At 43.5% G+C, this 5986-nt stretch overlaps 1 pseudogene; it reads right to left on the bottom strand.

The window, feature by feature from the left end:
• Positions 1-2797: 2797 nt before the first annotated feature.
• Positions 2798-5550, bottom strand: LOC102819283 (annotated as a pseudogene).
• Positions 5551-5986: the final 436 nt, after the last annotated feature.

The raw sequence follows: 5986 nt of genomic DNA, 5'->3' as shown, positions 1-5986 counted from the left end.
GTGAGGTTGGCCCAGGATCGAACATTGTTTCGTTCTGCTGTGCATGGAGTCGCTATGAGTCGGTTCCGACTCGATGGCACCTGACAACAACAACAACATCATTAATCATCAACGTTTGGTAGTATCCCATTGTGTGTATGTACCAAAGTTTGTTTAGCCGTTTTTCTGTGGATGGGTATTTAGACTTTTTTTTTTTTTAATAAATGTTTTATTGTGTATTGAGTGATAATTTACATGGGGAAACATTAGGTTTACATTCATTCTATTGTACATCATTTCATTGCCTTAGTTACCATCCCGTCCATGCATCCCCCAGCGAAAGAGTGTAACTTGCATGCCCCCCCCACCCCAACTATCCTCAGCACACAGCCCCTTTCCCTCTCTGGATCTCAACTCCTCAGGCACTCCATATCTTCACGTCATCCTCTCTGTCTCCATCTCAGGCCTCACTGCTTCTCTGGGTGGGGTAGACTCTATATTTTTGATATGTCTCTTGTAGACAACATGTTGAAGGATCTTGTTTTCTTATCCCTTTGGCTCTTTATGTCTGTCTCTCCGTACCCCCTTCCCCCCCATTTTGCAACTAAGCATACTCATGAAAGCTTGTAAGGCAGCCACTGAATGCCTTTGTAGCCCCAACCCCCTCCCCATTTTTGATAGCCAGTGTCTAAATTTCTCATCCCTATCAATCCAGTACACTGAAGAAACAAGGTTGTTCCTTGATATGAAGAATCCTTCCATTCCTGTTGGAATTCTGAGTCACTGCATTCATCAAATTGTAGCAATTTGCACTTGTTCACTGTATGAAACATCTTTATCTTCCTTGATTCGAGTTCTTGACCAACTCATTTTTAGTACAATGACTATGTATTCCTTCCATCTTCTTTTGATGCTTTCTGTATTATTCAATATTTTACTGATAGAATCCTTCAATACTGAATATCAAGATTTAAATGTTTTCTTCATTTCCTTTGGCTTGAAAATGCTGGTCATGTTTGTCCATTTTGGCTGTCTAACTCTAGGGCTTTGCACATTTCATTATAATACTTGACTTTGTCTTATGGAGCTGCCCTGTGAAATTTTCTGTTCAGCTCTTATTTTCTCATTTTTACCAGTTGCTTTAGCTTATCTATGTTCAAGAACAAGTTTCAGAGTCTTTTCTGGCATCTTTTTTGGTCTTTTCCTTCTTTTTAATCTTTTTTTGTGACTTGAGTGAAGATCATCAGTTTTACATTCAATAAATCATACACTTAGCTTCATCTCAATGGTTACAATCCCCTCCATGTAACAACAGTCACCCACTTCTTCCCTGTGATTTCCTATTTCCATTCCACCCTCCTTCCCATCCTTTATCAACCATGTCCCTAGATAAATGCTGCCCTTTGGATCTTTTTTTTTTTTTTTTTTTAATATGACTTTGCGTACATATGGGCAGCTGAAAGTAGGAAAATCTGTAAATTGCTTTCACAAATTACAGCTGTTACTGAAGAGGATACAATCGATGAAGAGTCTCTCATTTGATCTAGATTAACCAAATCCTTTTAATAAAAACAACACACCACAATGGTAGATATTCACCTTTTTGAATACTGTAAGAACATGTGTTTCCTCAGTGATGCCTCTCCTTCAATATTTACTTAGTTGTCTATAAAATGGTAAAATAAAGTTGAATTTATAATAGCAAAGGAAAGTGCAAGTTTATACAGCTAAGCTCAGTAGCAAAGTGAAGAAGGGCAGAACGTGAAAAGTTGGTGGATGCTCGGCAGAATGAGGACTCACAAGCAAACTGCACCGTGTCCCATGTGCCAGACAGAATAACATTCCATCTTTTTTTATTGCTCTTAAACGAGCAAAACCAATTATTATTACTTTTTTAATTTAAAGAAATATTAAATCTTTATTCTCCCCAACCCCCACCCCACATAATTTGTGATCAGGTAAGGCAAAGATAAGTCCCACTATCATTGGGGACAGCAGCAATATACAAACTTCAGAAACAGCCCTGAATCATCAGTAACATTCTCTCATGGTAACATAAGAAATGCATCTAATCAGATTTGAAATGTTATCACCTTTTAGTTTATCTGGAAAAAAACTTCAACTTTTTAAGAGGATAGTAAATTATTTTCTTGCTCTGAAAAAATGCTTTTCTCACATTTTAAAACTTTTTAGTATGCTTTCGCAAAAGGAGATGCTCAAAGGATGCAATGACAGCTGGGTTTTTGCAGAATGTCCATGTATAAGTTGCATTTACAGGAACCTGGTAATCTGTTTATAATTTGCCTCTACAAATAGAGCTCTTTGCAATATTGAAACAAAGCGGCTAAATTGATAAACATAATTTAAACACTTCCCTGATTCACTTGAGAGCTAAGAGGTACATCTTTTTTCAAGTGCTATGTATTGTAAAAGGGTTTTTTTGTGTGCCAATCTTACATTAATTTTTAAGACCAAAATATCTATGAAAAATCATGCCTAGTCAGCTCATTTCTTTTATAGCCAAATGCTCTTGTCTTTTGAAGAATACAGAAAAACATTGATTTGCTAAGAAGTAGCATGCTGGAAAAAGCCATTTAAGTATTGAAGGATAAGGAACATTTTCTATTAGTGAAAATTCTTAGAAAATCCATCCAGTCTGTTGTCTTTAGCTGGTTTTAATGAAGTCTTTCAAAATGATGTTCAAGAAATCTTTAGAAAACCGGAGGGGGGAAGGGATGCTCCTTTATAGCATGGAAGGAATACTGTTAATGTAAAAAATCTTACTAAATTTTCTGCTTTGGTTATCCCGAAGAAATGCTCATATAACTTCTGCTGTCTGTTATGTCTGAACACCATCTACCTGAGGCAGCAGCCCAAGTTGCCCTTTATCATCAAAGGCCAAAATTGGATTCAAAGGAATTTCTGGGCTTTTTCTGTTGGTGACATCTAAGTGGATGGTTTAGATCCAACAGGCAAAATTATAATTTCTTCAAAGGTTTCATTCTTAATGTTGTTGCTAAGTGCCATCGAGTCAATTCCGACCCATAGTGACCCTGTATAGGATTTCCAAGGAGCAGCTGGTGAGCTTGAACCACCGACCTTGCAGTTCAAACGACTTTGCAGTCTGACACATTAACACACAGCGCCACACCAGGACTCATTCTGAATAGATACTGCATTTTCATTTGGTTGATTTTCCAAATTGGGAGTACTCTCCACAGTCTTTTTGGATTGGTGTGAGGTAACCACAAGAGGGCTGGCCACTGGTTCTCCGTTTCCTGGAGAGTTTGTCACACAGGGAAGCTCAGGTACTGTCCCTTCATTTACAGCTCCCTTGGCTGCATCTCCATTTCTCTGGTCAAGAGCTTTCTTATGTTTAGCTTCTGTTCTTCAGGTTCTTTTCATAATCTCGTGGCTTTTTCCTCTCCCAGAGCTCCTGTTCTTTTCTCTGGCAATGTTCCTCTCGTTCCTGCTGGGCCCTTTCTGCTTCTTCATGAACACCGGCTATCACTTCTTTCTGCTTCTGGATGCGTACCATCTCCTCCCACTCTTGCTGTTTGCACTCTTCTGCTTGCTGCGGAAGTTGCTCCTCCTTCTCCCTGGCTTGCTCAGCTTCTATCCTTCGGGCTTCATCCTTTAGAAGGGTTCTCTCTTCAGCCACACTTTGAGCCAATTCCTCTCTCTTTTGGCTCTCCACGGTCTCCTTGGAATGGTGTGAGGTAACCACAAGCGGGCTGGCCACTGGTTCTCTGTTTCCTGGAGAGTTTGTCACACATGGAAGTTCAGGTGATGTCCCTTCAGTGACAGCTTCCTTGGCTACATCTCCATTTCTCTGGTCAAGAGCTTTCTTATATTTAGCTTCTGTTCTTCAGGTTCTTTTCATAATATCCTCAAATCACTTTTTCCTCTCCCAGAGCTCCTGTTCTCTCTGGCAACGCTCCTCTCGTTCCTGCCGGGCCCTCTCTGCTTTTTCATGAACACTAGCTATCTCATCTTTCTGCTTCTGGATGCACTCCATCTCCTCCGGCTCTCACTGTTCACCCTCTTCTGCTTGCCCCAAAGTTGCTCCTTCTCCCTGGCTTGCTCAGCTTCTATCCTCTCGAAGGGTTCTCTCTTCAGCCACCCTTTGAGTCAATTCCTCTCTTGGCGAGCTCTTCTCTCTCCTTCCTCAACTTTTTCCTCCTTCCCTTGCTGCTATTGAGCCAGCTGCCTCTTCGCAGTTAGCAGCCTTGTGGGCTCTTCCGCATTGGTGGTAGAAGGACTGGCAATCACAGAGGGTGACGGGGCTGGGGCTGGTGCTGGAGCAGCAGGGGGTGGCCTCTGCCTCCACAGGTGTCCCTTCTTCACTGTGGACTCTTCTACCTTCACTAAAGGTGACCTGCCCTTAAGTGCAGGCTCACTGGCAACTTTCAGAGGTACTTTCTCTGGGTCCATCTCAGGTTCCATCTTGACTTCCCTCTTGACAGGGCGGATGTTGCCAGGGGGCAGGGGCCGGGCCTGAGCTGGGCCAGCTTCGATGGAGACTGGCTGCAAGGAAGATGTGGGTTTGGGGGTGCCGGGCAAATGAGGGAGGGACTTGGATGGCAGCCAAAGTTGGGAGGAAGCTGGCGATCTTGCTTTGGGATGAGATGGGGATAATGCCCTTCTGGTGCGGATGTACATTTTCTCTTTCTTTTATTATAACCCGTTGTGCCATGAATGGTCCTCCTCGTGCACAGCCCTCAGGTGTGGTTACAAAGAGTTTTGGTCGCTCCATTAGATTTCTAGAGTGTGCAGCTTTGTAGGGCATGATGTTGGTGGGGCTGCAAGATGCTGCATCTCCAGACAAGGCAGTTGTGCTTTTTACTTCTAGCCAGGAACGAGTGTGTGGGCGTCAGGAGTCTGTTAACAACGCTGCTCTCCCACGGGCTGAGCTGCAGGCGGAAAGCTCTATCTGGCGAATTTAGTAAAGTTGCATATGAAGAGGAGAGCCGCTTGCTAATGACGGGATCAACATGTTTCGAAAAATTCATGGTGGAAACTGACCGCCTGTAAGGATCTGCACTGTGGAGGTTGGGGATCCCATGGAGGGGGCCTCCCCAGGACCACCGGTTATGCTTCTGTTTTGATTTTTGGCTTCTTTCCACTGTAAGTCATACAATAGCTTCATGGCGCTCTTTGTCCTCCTTGAGCCTCTGTCTCCATTTCACCTCCACAGCTTCCGCTCTTCCTTCAGTCTCTGCTCCTCAAGCTTCTTCCGCTCCTCCAGGTGCTTCTCATAGTGCAACTGGGTACGCTCTTCTCTTTCTAACCAGCCGACTTCTCTCACAGCTAGCTGCTTTTCCTGGTTCCTCAAGTTGCTCCCTGGCCAGCCGCTGCTGGTCATCAACTCATAGCACAGGCGGGGGTCTGGTTTATTTCCTCAGTGGTTGCTATTCTGTCCTGAAACAGCAGAGAAGGGGGGTTGGAGGCAGGCGTTTTCTTATCTTGTACTTTGTAGCTCTTAGGTGCTGTTTGGCGCTGCACGTAGTCGCCCCTGCAGCCTCCATCATGGTGTTCCGCCCTTTTTCTCAGCTTCGCTCCCGCGGCCATCAGGCCCACGGCCCAGACAGGTGAGCCTGCTCTTTGGATCTTGAATGATTGAACTGATAAGTATACTTACTTGAGTTGTCCCTCCGTATGTACCTATCTAATGCTTGGCTGAAAATTGGACCATAAGAGTGAGTTCTATTCCAGATCTGAAGCATGGTTAGGGCCTGTCTTAGGTTCCTCCAGTCTCTTTCTGGCCAGTAAGCCCAATCTTTTATAATTTTGAGTTTTGTTCCACATTTTCTCTCACTCTATCCGAGACCTTCTAATTTTATGCCTTTCAGCACCGTTGGTACAGGTGACCAAGCACCAGCTAGTTCTTTTGGTCTCAGAGTTGGTCCAAGAATCTTCAATTTTCATCAGTCTTCTTTCTTCCACACATGGAGAGACTAGTAGATGTGCTTTAGATGGCACATGACCTTTTAATATTCCAGTCGCT

The sequence above is a fragment of the Chrysochloris asiatica genome, unplaced genomic scaffold (assembly GCF_000296735.1).
Source record: "Chrysochloris asiatica unplaced genomic scaffold, ChrAsi1.0 scaffold00118, whole genome shotgun sequence".
Taxonomy (NCBI): Eukaryota; Metazoa; Chordata; class Mammalia; order Afrosoricida; family Chrysochloridae; genus Chrysochloris; species Chrysochloris asiatica.
The sequence above is the reverse complement of the archived record's forward strand: the minus strand, read 5'-3'. Positions and strand labels throughout refer to the sequence as shown.